This window comes from Geotrypetes seraphini, chromosome 3 (genome assembly GCF_902459505.1).
Source record: "Geotrypetes seraphini chromosome 3, aGeoSer1.1, whole genome shotgun sequence".
NCBI lineage: Eukaryota > Metazoa > Chordata > Amphibia > Gymnophiona > Dermophiidae > Geotrypetes > Geotrypetes seraphini.
This window is the reverse complement of record NC_047086.1, coordinates 403,145,900-403,160,233: the sequence shown is the minus strand read 5'-3', so window position 1 is coordinate 403,160,233 and position 14,334 is coordinate 403,145,900. Positions and strand designations below refer to the sequence as shown.

Here is a 14,334-nt window from a genome sequence, read left to right as displayed (position 1 = left end):
ACTTGAGGCTTTCAACATCCAGGAATAGTGATTTTCATTGTATTGGCCCCAGGGAATGGAACAACCTTCCAGAATATATCCGTCATCAGCAGAATTTACAGAACTTTAAGAAAACATTGAAAAGACATTTGTTTTGTGCAATGAAATATGGGGTCTGAGAGTGCTCAAGGGAGGAGTAGCTGATGTATTCCTTGGTCTGTTTCGTTTTACTGGTTTTAATGATACTCGTCATGGCAGAAACTTGTATATCATAGGCATTTTTATATTCTGATATATACCGATGCTTGCTGTTGAAGCAATTTGTATTTTTATACTTTGTATGTTATGTGTGTATTTTGGTTAGAGTGATGGTTGTGTTGATGTGATTTGTATGTTAAATATAATGCATTATTTTGTATGTAAAAGTGTTAACTCGCCCTGGATAAGGGTAGGAGATAAATAAACAAACAAAAACACAAAACAAATAGTAGCAGCATTCCATGCTACTCATCCTAGGACAAGCATTGACTTCCCCCATGTCTGTCTCAATAACAGACTAGAGACTTTTCCTCCAGGAACTTGGCTAAACCTTTTTTAAACCCATCTACATTAACCATTGTTACCACATTCTCTGGCAACAAGTTCCAGAGCTTATTTATGCATTCATTCATTCAATTTTCTATACTGATCTTCCAGGGGAACTCACAACAGTTTACATGAATTTATTCAGGTACCTCAACCATTTTCCCCTGCCTGTCCCAGTGGGCTTACAATCTATCTAATGTATCTGGGCCAATGGGGGTATTAAGTGACTTGCCCAGGGTCAAAAGGAGCAGAAAGGATTTCCCTGTAACTTCATAAAGTGTCCCCTAGTCTTTGTAATTTCTGATGGAAAAATAAAATCATCAGACAACAAAAATGCAAAAAAATTATCTTCAGTCTTTAGAAAATTAAAAATGTGTCAGCTTTCAATCCAGAAAATAGGTAAATCAATGGCATTTCAATGACACCACCACTTGCCTTCTGATGTGGAGCCATTCTTGTAGAATGGGTTCCAAAATCTGGGCAGGTCATGCCACAAAATAAGGGTAAAGCTGACTCAGGATGCCACAAACCCTTTGGCTAGCTCTGCACTAATCTCATCCTTCCCTCCCTCTACACATGCTCTCTCCCACGCCACTCGTACTTTTTTTATCCATTCATTTCCCTTCCCTTTCTCACTTCTCCCATTCCCCACATATCCCACTTCCCCTCATCCCCATATCTCTTACCTTCACCCCTCCCCTTCTCTCCTAACCTGTGAGTTCCTCTCCTTTTGCCAGAACAGTATAGGAACCCCCCCCCCCCCACACACACACACACACACACAAGGTAAACCTTTCTCCAAGCCAATCTGGCTACAGGAAGGTCATCGGATAGGCCAGAAAGTAACACTCCAAGGGCTATATCAGTGTCTCCCAAACCTTTTGAAGCTGTGGCACACTGAACTCAGGGCTGTGTCTGGAGGGAGTGGACATCAACGTGATGATATCACATGCATGTGTGATGTCATCACATGCACAAAGGCCCTCCAGACGGGGCCCTGATATTGCTATTACTATGCCAGTGGGGGGAGGGGGAGTGCAAGAGGAGGAGAGGTGTGGCGAGGAGGAGAGGCCTCTCGCCGTGAGAGGCACGCCCTGTAGACCAGGGGTGCCCAAAAGGTCAATCGCGATCGACCAGTAGATCGCAAAGGCAACGTGAGTCAATCGCGGAGCCCATCCTGGGCTCTGTGATAGACTCGCGTTGCCTTTGCATTGTGTTCTCTCTGCCTCCCCGATGCCACACCAGGCACGTACAAGCACTGGGCCAACAGCCTTCCCCTCCCCCCGCCTCCAACGTCAATTCTGATGTCAAAGAGGAAGTTCTGGGCCAGCCAATCGCGGCCTGGCTGGCCCAGAACTTCCTCTCTGAAGTCAGAATTGTTTTCGGGGGGGGGAGGGGAAGGTTTGTGGGCCCAGTGCTTGTATGCACCTCGCCTGACGTTGGGGAAGCAGGGAGAAATCGGCGGCGGTGGCTTTGGGGAGGCAGTGAGAGAGCAAGAAAGAAACTGAAAGGAAGGGGGCAGGGAAAGAGAGAGCAAGAAAGAAAGGGGAGCAGGGAGAACAAAAGAAAGAAAGAAAGAAAGAAAAGGGAAGGGGCAGGGAGAGAGGAAGAAAAAGTTGGACTCATGGAGGGACAGAGAGAGATGTTGTTTGGGGAATGGAATGAGGAGAAGAAGGAGGCAGAAAGAAAGAAAGGCAGAAAGAAAGAAATATTGGATTTACAGTCAGAAGAAGGAAGTGCAACCAGAGACTCATGAAGTCATCAGACAGCAAAGGTAGGAAAAATGATTTTATTTTCAATTTAGTGATCAAAATGTGTCCAAATTTATATCTGCTGTCTCTATTTTGCACTAATCTTCTATTTGTGTGTCGCGTATACCTATGCAGGCTCAAGGCGATTTACAGCGAGAAGAAGGTAGAAGGGCAGATCAAACACTAAGAGAAGAGAGGGAAGAAAAGAGAGAAGACTGACAGCTGGAGGGGCCCCCCCTTTTACTAAACCACGATAGCAGTTTTTAGCGCAGGGAGCCTATGAGCTTCGGGAGCAGCACGAGGCATTCAGCGCAGCTTCCTGCACTAAAAACCGCTATCGTGGTTTAGTAAAAAGGGAAGGGGTATATTTGTCTATTTTTGTATAGTTGTTCCTGAGTGACATTGCATATTTTAAAGTCATCTGTCTTGACCTCTGATAAAAACCCCGAATACAAATGATAATTCACATTTTCTCTGCGTACAGTGTGCTTTGTGGTTTTTTTAAAATTTTATTGTTGGTAGATCATTTTGACTTGGTCATTTTAAAAGTAGCTCGCAAGCCCAAAAAGTGTGGGCACCAGTGTTCCCGCTAAGCTGCGTTGGCCTGCGCTCACGCACAAAATATTACATCGCAGCGCACAAGTTTCTCTTCACAGCGCACACACGCGTCGCAAAGGTAAGGGGAGGTAAGGTAAGGGGACGCATTGGGGGGATTGCACTTCCCCACAATTGCCATGCTTCGGTTCCTCTTCTTCCTTCCTTCCTCCCCCCCCGCGGGACCCTGCGGCACCATCAACTCTTACTCCCTCTAATGTCGGCCCTGCAGCTCCAGACTTCCTCGCACCTTCTCCCCTCCCCCTTTGGATCGCTATTATTTTAAATGTTATAGCCGCGGAGCTGTATCCATCAGTGGAGATGTCTAACCTCGGCCTGCCCCGGAACTCTTACTGCAACAGTGACTTCCTGTTCCTGCCTAGACGGGCGGCTGCTGCAGTAAGAGTTCCGGGGCAGGCCGAGGTTAGACATCTCCACTGATGGATACAGCTCCGCGGCTATAACAGCTCCTGCAGCTCTGCACTTCCCCACAATTGCCATGCTTCGGTTCCTCTTCTTCCTTCCTTCCTCCCCCCCCCCCCCGCGGGACCCTGCGGCACCATCAACTCTTATTCCCTCTAATGTCGGCCCTGCAGCTCCAGACTTCCTCGCACCTTCTCCCCTCCCCCTTTGGATCGCTATTATTTTAAATGTTATAGCCGCGGAGCTGTATCCATCAGTGGAGATGTCTAACCTCGGCCTGCCCCGGAACTCTTACTGCAGCAGCCGCCCGTCTAGGCAGGAACAGGAAGTCACTGTTGCAGTAAGAGTTCCGGGGCAGGCCGAGGTTAGACATCTCCACTGATGGATACAGCTCCGCGGCTATAACATTTAAAATAATAGCGATCCAAAGGGGGAGGGGAGAAGGTGCGAGGAAGTCTGGAGCTGCAGGGCCGACATTAGAGGGAGTAAGAGTTGATGGTGCCGCAGGGTCCCGCGGGGGGGAGGAAGGAAGGAAGAAGAGGAACCGAAGCATGGCAATTGTGGGGAAGTGCAGAGCTGCAGGGAAGAGTGTTGCGGTACCCAGCTGGAGGGAGAAGGAAGATGAGGGAGGGAATTAAAGGAGATGCCAGGGCTTGGAGCGTAGGAGGAAGGTATGCCAGTCTAAGGGAAAAGGAAGGGGGAGATGTGAGAGCATGGAGGGGGAGCGAAAGATGGAAGAAAAGGAAAGGAGAGAGATGCCAGAGAATCAGGGAAGGGGAGATACCAGACTATGAGGAGAGGTGTGGGAGAGGGAAGGCGAGGAGAGAGATGCCAGACCAATGGGGTGAAAGGAGAGATGGAAGGGGGAGGCATACAGTTTCTGGAAGGGGCATAGAAGGAGAGAAGATGCCATATAGGGGAAGAGAGACGGCAGACAGTGGATGGAAGGAAGAGAGTTACAAGAAGATGAGGAAAGGAGAAACCACAGAAGACAAAGGTAGAAAAAAATTTCTATTTATTTATTGCTTTAGGAGACATGTGTCACTGTTTCTGTGAAGCATTGTATGCAGAGTCCAGCTTCTTGCTGGTTCAATTTAACCTTTGTCTATGTATTTTTATTTTATCCCCCCTTTTACAAAACTGTGAAGCGTTTTTAGCACCAGCCTTGGTGGTAGCAGCTCTGATGCTCAGAATTTTATGAGCATCAGAGCTGTTACCTCCGTAGCTAAAATCCACACTACAGTTTTGTAAAAGAGGGAGGGGTTAGTTTGTGATTACATATTCCTTACTAGGCGAAGGTGTTTTCTGTGTTCTGTGTGTTTTCTGTTAGGATTGACGGTGTAGGATTGATCTGTGCTGGTCTGGCTTGTTTAGTTTTACAATGGGTGTATTGATGTACTGCTCACTGCAATATGTAAGATGCTGCCTTTTCCTAGGTACTCATGTGTGACGTGTGGTTTGTTACTAAAAATCATGTTTTTCTTACAGATGGGGGGGGTGCCAAAAAATGATGGGCCCCGGATGTTACATATGCTAGGTACGCCACTGTATGTAAAGATACCAGAAAGCTGGCGTAGCAAAAACTTCTAAGTTTTGAGTATTTAACCCTCCCACAATCTCACGGGCACTCGTTTCAAGTTTATTGAGATTTTGATTTAAACGCAATATCAAATATTTTCAATGCGTATAACAAAAATAAATTTGGGGAAATAAATAAAACCATTTGAACCAGTGTTCCCGCTAAGCTGCGCTGGCGCACAAAATATTACATCGCAGCGCACACGTTTCTCGTCACAGCGCACAATCGGAAGAGGCGTACGGCAGATGGCAGGGCGGCGAGAGGAGAATCGGGCGAGTTGGCTCATAACTTGCTGGCGCCCGATATTTTTGGCTCACGGTGAAAAAAGTTTGCTCACAACACCCGCCCGCTTAGAGGGAACACTGGTGGGCACCCCTGCTTTAGACAGTCAGCTGGCGCCTCTCCTTGACGGTATCTCACGGCACACAGTTTGCGATACACTGAGCTATTTTATTAAAAATTGCTTACTTGCTACATCCTATAGTTCTGCACGAGTTACACAGTTACATTCACAGTTAAAATAAGAACAGAAAAATTTGACATACAAAAGATACAAAAACATCTAATCTGCTTCCTTAGCAAATTTTGAAAAGTTGGCGCCTACGGGTGTGAAAGAGATCCTAAGAATACGTTCAGCCACAGCAATAAATACATTAAAATAACTGGGATTTTCCCAATAACAGGGTAAATAATAATACAAAAGGAAAATGGATGCCTAATTCACTGCATGAGGAGGAAAAGCAGTACGCTGGGATCGGTGGAGGAGGGAAGGGCACAAGGCAAATTTGCACTGACCCAAGACCCACTCATCAGCTCTTCATGCATATTTGTGATCTACATCCATCACCAAAAGCCTGCATGGGATCTCAAACGTAGCAATACAGCAATCACTGAACCCTTCTCATGAAATCAGGCATAAAAGTGATTATCTGCTTTCTACAGCAGCTGGTGAGACTATGCTGCATCGCTGCTGAAAGTGCTGGCGGCGGCAATAGCAGGACTCCCAGGACAGCGTCTGCAGCCACCTGGAGCTACTGAATGCCTTGGAAACAAATGATGTATAGATGTATGAGCCTGTAACGAAGGCAGCCCATTGGGAGTCAGGGGCCCATGCTTCCTGAATGTGACTGTATGGAGAACACTAGATGCAATAAAGCTAATCTTGTACACAGACAGAGTTCAATTCGCAAAGGAGCACAGACACCAGTCGCCAAGGCTTCCACTCTGGTACTGTCTGTTCATGAACCATTCATAAACTTGGAATTCAATAACCAAGATATGCAAATCTCATGCTTGGATCTGAACCAGCAAGGCACTCTGGCTACAGACCCTTTAAGAGTTTCATTACATTACATTACATTACATTAGTGATTTCTATTCCGCTTGTGCCTTGCGGTTCTAAGCGGATTACATTAGAAGATGGCTGGTCATTTCCAGGCGATGACAATACAATTATTTGTATAACTTTACAAACTTTGCATACCTAACTTTACATAACTTTTCGTACATAACTTTACATAACTTTACGTGGGTTACTTTGCGTTACTTTACATTATCCTTACCGTGCTTGCATAACTTGCATTAAGTTTACATAATTTATCTTATATAACTTTACAAGACTTTACGTATGTTATTTTACCTTATTATTCCAGTACATTGCATAACTTACATTACATAATATTACAAAGCATAACCTTATGTTATATTACAACGTATAACCTTATGTTACATTACATAATATTACAAAGTATAATCTTATGTTACCAAAAAATCGTCTGTTCATAGGTTGTTATATCTGATTTTTTCGGTATTTGGGGTGACAGTGTTTCTAGATATGAATTGGCTTATCGCCCATTGCGACTAGATTGGAAGTTGCCTATGGGGACGAAATTGCAGTAGGTTGTGAGTTGCAGGAGGTTATGAAGGGTGAGACGATGAGGGTATATTATAATATTGGGATGTGTTTTTTGAATAGTATAGTTTTTATATCTTTTCGAAACGCTTTGTAGTCCGTAGTTGTGGTCAGCAGCTTGGATATGATGGGGTCAATTTTCGCGGCTTGTGTAGCAAGTAGGTTGTCATATAGCTTTTTGCGTTTTGTGCCTTTGAGTGAGGGGTAGGTGAATGGGGTCTGGGTTCTCCTTACTCTAGTTGAGAGGTTTCGGATTAGGCGGCTGTTTAGGTAGAGAGGTGCTGTTCCGTTTATTGCTTTGAATAATAGACAGTGTAGTTTGAATTGAGTTCTTGCTTGTATCGGAAGCCAGTGTGAGTCGAGATAGGCATTAGTGATGTGATCGTATTTTCCTAGCGAGTAGATAAGTCTGAGTGCTGTGTTCTGTACTGTCTGTAATTGTTTGGTCATGTAAGCGGGGCAGGATAGATAAAGGCTGTTGCAGTAGTCTACAAGTCCTAGTACAAGTGATTGGACTAAGATCCTGTATTGTATTTTGTCAAAGAATTTTCTTATTTTTCGCAGGTTGCGCATGGTGTAGAAGGCTTTTTGGATGGTTTTGTTAGTATGAGTCTGCATTGTGCATCTCCTGTCTATCGTTACTCCCAGGATTTTGAGTGCTGGCTGTATTGGGTATGTGATTGCATTTGTCATCAGATCAGTTAAGGTAGGTTCTTTGTCTTTTTCTAGCAGCAGGAATTTGGTTTTATCCGTGTTCAGTTTCAGTTTGTGGTTGGTCATCCATGTTTCTACCGTTTCCAGAGTTTTATTCAGTTGTCCTGATGAATTGGGGTCTTGGGTATTGAAGGGGAGGAGGATTGTTATGTCGTCTGCGTAGCTGAATGAGACTATATTTAGGGAGTCTAGAGTGGTGCCCAATGAGGATACGTATAGGTTGAAAAGTATGGGTGATAGTGGAGATCCTTGCGGTACTCCACAGGGGTTTGACCAAGGGTCAGATATGTGGTCTTTTGTCTTTACTTTATAAGTTCTAGTTTTAAGGAAGCCTTGGAACCAGTTGAGTACCAAACCTGAGATCCCTATGGCGTCTAGTATCTGGAGAAGTATGTTGTGATCCACTAGGTCGAAAGCTGCTGAAAGATCTAGTTGGATAAGTAGTATCCTGTTCCCTTTGCTGAGGTGTTGGCGGGCTATATCCATTAGAGATACAAGTAGTGTCTCTGTGCTGTGGTTTTTTCTGAATCCTGATTGTGATGGGTGTAGTATGTTGTGGTCTTCTAGGTAGTTGGTGAGGTATTGTGCTACAAGACCTTCTTGTAGTTTGATATATAATGGAATTGAAGCGATGGGTCTGTGGTTGGCTGGATTATTGTTTGGAGCTTTGGAATCTTTCGGTATGGGGGTGATAATAATTTCGCCTAGTTCAGGTGGAAAGTGACCATCTGTGAGCGTGGATTGTAGCCAGTTCATGAGGTTAGCTTTGAACTTGATGGATGCGGTTGTTAGCAGGTACGATGGACAGCTGTTTAGTTCACAATAGGTTTTACTATATTTGTTGTATAGTCGAGTCATGTCGTTCCATTGTACTTTGGGGAAGTTAGTCCACGTTCTGTCAGCTACTAAGGCATCATCTACTGTTGGTGTTGTTATAATCTCATCGAGGAGAGTATTCCCTCTAAGCCAGTGGCTTTCAAACTTTTTCGAGCCGGGGCACACTAAAGGCAGTGGCCACGGCTCGAGGCACCCAGAAGTGCGCAGACATCGCCGTGATGACATCATACGCATGCGTGACATCATCACGTTGACATCCACGCATGAGCTGAGGCCCTTCAGACAGGCCCTGAAATGCCAGTAGGGCGTACCAGCAGGGAAGTCTAACAAGTATCAACTGAGTACCCCCAACCACAGACCCCCCCCCAAGCTCCACCCTAGACCTGCCTAAGCTCTTCCCCAGATCCCGCCCCCTTTACTAATTGTAATGTAATTTTTTTCCATTCGTTTTTCATATATACACAGCAAATATAAATTCTCAAAAGTGACACATTTCAATCACTATATCTAAAATCATTTTCCCTACCTTTGTTGTCTGGTGACTTTATTTTTCTGTGCTTTTAACAATGTTTCCAGGGCCTTCTTATCCATTGACTGTTTTTCTCTCCGTCTTCACTTTCTGCCTTGCATCCATCTTTGGCACTAACTTAACATTCAATTTTTCCATTTTTCTGCTTTCTTCTCAAAATCTCCCTCTCAAAAGAGAAACAAAAACCCTACTCTTCAAAAAATACATACAACCTATATAAACACAACCAGATCCGTCCCAAGCTTCACCTACAATACTATCTACTCCTTAGCAAATCGAAAATGTTCAAACTACTCCTTATGTCTTTCCTAATATCATGACAATTCTTATGTAATCCACCTCATGTATTTCGTAATATCATGACAATTCTTAATCTGCCTTGAACCGCAAGGTAATGGCGGAATAGAAATCACTAATGTAATGTAATAAGTGAAAAAAAGCACCCCCAAAGCACATATAAAAAAGCATTACTGCTAGGGGATTCCATCATCAGAGGGATTAACCTTGGAGCACAAGACAAGGAACGCAAAGAAGTGAAATGCCTTCCAGGATCCTCTGCTACCAGGAATGCCAGACAAATACTGACTGTAATTAGAGAAGAAGCAAAGATTTTGAACCCCGATGTTACTATCCACCTTAGAACAAATGACCTAGCCAACAATAACCTACCTGCAGCACAGAAAGCTTTTCGGGAACTGGGAGAGGGGTTAAAACCTTTTGTAAAGACTGTAGCTTTTTCAGAAGTACTGCCTACTTATGGAAAGGGCGTGAAATGAATACAGAACACTGGGAACTTCAATAGTTGGCTCAAGAAGGCTTTAGGTACATAGGGGGATGGGGGCAATACATGGAACAACATGAGACTATATTGTAATTATGGGCTGCACCTTACCATGGCAGGAAAAAGAATCCTAGCTGAGAAATTCAGGCAATATGTTGCCAGGCATTTAAGCTAGAAGGTGGGGGGGGGCGTATGTATGAAGGACAATTATAGAGGCCACCCCAGCAAAAGGGTTCATAGACAACCCCGCGAAAGATAAAGGCGCGCGCCGACAACTGAGCGCAAGATGGAGGCGCACGCCGAAGAAAATTACAGTTTTTAGGGGCTCCGACGGGGGGTTTTGTTGGGGAGCCCCCCCCAGTTTATTTAATAGAGATCACGTCGGCGTTATGGGGGGTTTTGGGGGTTGTAACCGTCCACATTTTACTGTAAACTTAACTTTTTCCCTAAAAACAGGGAAAAAGTGAAGTTTTCAGTAAAATGTGGGGGGGTTACAACCCCCCAAACCCCCCACAATGCGGCGCGATCTCTATTAAGTAAAGTGGGGGGGTTCCCCCCCCACACACCCCCGTCGGAGCCCTAAAAACAGTAATTTTCTGGGGCGCGCACCTCCACGCTGCACTCAATTGTCTGCGCGCACCTTTGTCCCTGACACCCAGCAAAAGACAAGATGTGATGGTAGTAAAGATTGCAACATAAACAATATTGGCAACTCACTTCTTAGCATTGCAACGGGAAGTGAAATGAAACAAAAAACTATACGAAAAAGCAGATTACCGCTGGAAAACAATGACCACAAAGGCTCGCAGTCTAAGCAACAAAGTTCATGATCTGCAAGCCCTGATGTTAGAGGCAGACCTGGATATTGTTGCTATCACTAAGACATGGTTCAGTGAATTCCATGGATGGGATGCAAACATACCAGGATATAATCTTTTTAGGAAAGACAGAATTGGTCAAAAAGGTGGAGGAGTAGCTCTCTACGTAAAGATTGATATCCAAGCAACTGAAATGCAAGGGACCTGGGGAGAGGAAGAAGCGACATGGAACGCTCTGAAAAGAGAAGATGGAACTTCTATCTAAGTGGGTGTAGTCTACAGACCTCCGACCCAATCACAGCAAATTGATAAAAATCTGATTGTGGATCTCCAAAAGTTTGGAAAGAAAGAGGAGGTGCTGCTTCTGGGAGATTTCAACCTGCCGGATGTGGACTGGAAAATTTTGACTGTGGAAACAGAAAGAAGTAGGGAGATTGTGGATGCCTTTCAAGAGGCTCTGCTCCGACAAATGGTGACGGAACCCACGAGGGAAAAAGCGATATTGGATCTGATCCTCACAAATGGGGAGAGTATCTCTAATGTTCAAGTGGGTGCTCACCTGGGAAGTAGTGGTCATCTAATAGTTTGGTTTGATATAACGGCTAAAGTGTGTATCACCCATGGGGGTCTCGCGGGAATCCCCCCTAACCCATGGGACTCCCACGGGGACCCTCCTCTGGCCTACAGGACTCCCACGGGGATTCCCCTCTAGCCAACGGGACTCCCACAGGGATGGAAGGCTTTGGAAGCAGGGTTCGTCCATATAATATAAAGGACACGTCAGCCTTAGTAAAAGAGGGGGTTTATAAGTTAATTACCTGAACAGAAAACAAAAAAAGGGTTCCAAAGAGATTCCACAAGGAAAACAGCAAAAGAAACTGTGGAATTGATGATCCTGTCAGAAGTAATTGCTACTTTTTGTGGGATCGGGCGGGGACAGAGAGGATCTTGACGGGGACGGGTAGGAACGGAGAGGATCCTGGCGGGGACAGAGAGGATCCTGACGGGGACGGGTAGGAACGGAGAGGATCCTGAAGGGGACGTGTGGGGACGGAGAGGATCCTGGCGGGGACGGGTGGGGACGGAGAGGATCCTGGCGGGGACGGAGAGGATCCTGACGGGGACAGGTGGGGACGGAGAGGATCCTGATGGGGACAGGTGGGGACGGAGAGGATCCTGACGGGGACAGGTGGGGATCCTGACGGGGACAGGTGGGGACGGAGAGGATCCTGACGGGGACAGGTGGGGACGGAGAGGATCCTGACGGGGATGGGTGGGGACGGAGAGGATCCTGGTGGGGATGGGTGGGATTTCTGTCCCCGCGCAACTCTCTATTGACTACCCACTTGTCCAGGAATAGAGTGGGATTGTACAAGAAATTTAGATACTGTACTTACATTTCATTTCATAGAGCCTAGTGACCAGCAGAACTACACAGATGATTATTAGTAGCAGTAGCAACTGTTCTCTCTGGATTGCCTCTACTGTTGGCTTCCAAAACCCGACAATATTGTGGGTGAGGTCTCAGCAGTCACCTCTGCTTAGGTTTCTCCCTCTGGATCTTGCCACCAGTTTTGCTACCTTGAGATTATTGGATTGCATCACCCCAGAGATCTTTCACCAGGTTGGTCAATGTATTGTATGCCAGGGTCTCACCCCTGACTGTTCCCTGCCTTCTTTTGGTTGCTTGCACCTCATATACAGGGCTCTCCGTTGGTTTGCATTAAAGTTTAGCAACTATACCCTTGGCTTTCTTTGATCATTCTGCATTTTGCTTGCCCTGCTCCAGATCATTTGTAAGAACATACTGTACACTCCATACCAGGAAAACGCTCTCCATGATGTACAGATAAACATCCGAGTTAATCAGTAGACCATTTCAACAGTAACGGGCAATAAATTAACAAACTCTTTGTGGTTGTTCCCTAAGCACTCATTGCTCATATGAACTAGTGAGACAACAGGATTTTTAACAGGCTTTCTCTGCTCAGGGATTAAGAACATAAGAATAGCCTTACTGAGTCAGACCAGTGGTCTATCTAGCCTTCGCAAAGGCCAATCCAAGTCACAAGTACCTGGCAAAAACCCAAACAGTAGCAGCATTCCATGCTACAGTCCCTCGTCCGAGTACAGAGAATGGGCTGACCAAACCAGTACATCAAAGGACCCCATTTAATATCCCACAGTATAAAACACAGGCACGAGCCACATTCACAGTGGATCGAGGAGGAAAGATAGTGTGGGAAGCATTAAAGCAGAGAAGGAGTCTCTGATGAGAGAAAAGTTCAGATACATTTTTCAGGTCCTGTTACTGTGAAGGGCCTTTAAGAGCTCTTGTTCTCTTGTAACCTCCCTGAATCCTCTATAAATAAACTCCAGTTCCTTGGCTGCAGCACACACTGTATAAACACAGAACTGGAGCTACCACTAATAATCATACGTGTAAGGCCCTAAAACATCCGCAGCACGGCACAGAGACGCATAAAGGAAAGTCCTTGTTCCCCAGGTCAAGGTGGTGGGCAGTGATTCTCGTTATCTGGCTGTGATGGTGCTCACAGCCAGAAGTATCAGCACATACTACTGGTACTGAGTTTCCAGCAGAAAGGGGAAAAAAGGCTTGGTACTTACTGGCTTCCAAAATGTGATCTCCCCTATATTAACCCACATATATGCATTGACTCCTCCTCCCCTCTACACACATGCAGTATCTCACCTTCATAGAGACACCAGTCTCACAAGCAGACTAATCTCCATACAAAAATCAATCCCCTTCCATACTTTTATGAATGGCATGCACCGATACCACATATATGTACCACCTATACATATATGATAACCCCTATGCCAGCACATACTCACCATATCCACCCACCCTCCTCTACTCCTGTGCTCTCTCCAATCTGAGCTCTTACACTTTCATCACAAAAGCCAATTCCTGACCTGGGTGAAGACGCCTATTCTGTTCTATTTCATATATTAATAGCAGGCGCCTGAAATAAGATCAGCCACTATTGATCTGTGATGATCCAAGATGGCGACATGGATAGACGTCTGTAGCGGCAGAGCCGCTGTTTAAGCCTTCTTTCCACTAATTACAAATACCTTTGAGCGCTGCATTGACAAATGTGTTCTTCTGTCCTGACAATTAAATATGAGGAAGAGGAAGGGAGCTTCGCGGCCAAGACCTCCGGCGGTCGGAAGCTCCAGAAATCTAATACAATGAGGCTGGACGCTGGAGTGATGCGCCAGCCAGTGGAGATGCCCCAGACTTCAGGAGGAACGCCAAATCAATCGGCAAGCCTCAGTTATGATCAGGCTTTACTAAGCCTGATCCAGAGACAGGCTCTTTCTTCTTCAGCCTGAGAGTCAGTGCACTGTGGAGGAGGCGGCGGCAATTCAGTTTGTCAGACAAGAGACACAACTGCAGAGCCCCAGAGGAGCGGTGAGAGAAGGTGTTAGAGGGACAGATTCCCACTGAAGCCCAAACAATGGCTCCCAACGCAGAAGCTGGTGAGACCTTACCTTCTCTAACTGAACAGTTTGGGGAGATTAGTATGGATAACCTGTGGAAGGCTATAGCGACCATGTATCCATTGTGTGATCTGATTATGCCTCTATTAGTTCCCAGGTTAATACACAAAGGGTAATGCTGAGAGAACAAAGAGAGTCCATTAAGAAAAATGAAGAACAGATTAGCCAAATAAAGTCTTTTGGAGTTGGAGATTGTTAGAGAAAGATCTTTTATCCAAAAAAAAATTAAATACGTGGAAAATAAACAAAGAAGGAATAATTTGAGATTACTGAATTTTCCTAACTTTCCAATAATTTCTCC

General features: G+C 45.3%; 1 protein-coding gene across 4 annotated transcripts in view; it reads right to left on the bottom strand.

Annotated features, from left to right (window-relative positions):
* Positions 1 to 14,334, bottom strand: part of SLC35B2 (solute carrier family 35 member B2) — a 47,338-nt gene that overhangs the window by 18,711 nt on the left and 14,293 nt on the right. The window contains exon 1 of one of the 4 annotated variants that reach the window (XM_033939808.1): positions 11,900 to 12,011. The exons of 2 other annotated variants lie outside the window; for them this stretch is intronic. The gene's annotated coding sequence lies outside the window, so the exon portion shown is untranslated. Of the gene's footprint in view, positions 1 to 9,572; positions 9,603 to 11,899; positions 12,012 to 14,334 lie in introns of those variants that run through there. One more of the 4 variants, XM_033939809.1, reaches the window with a different exon arrangement.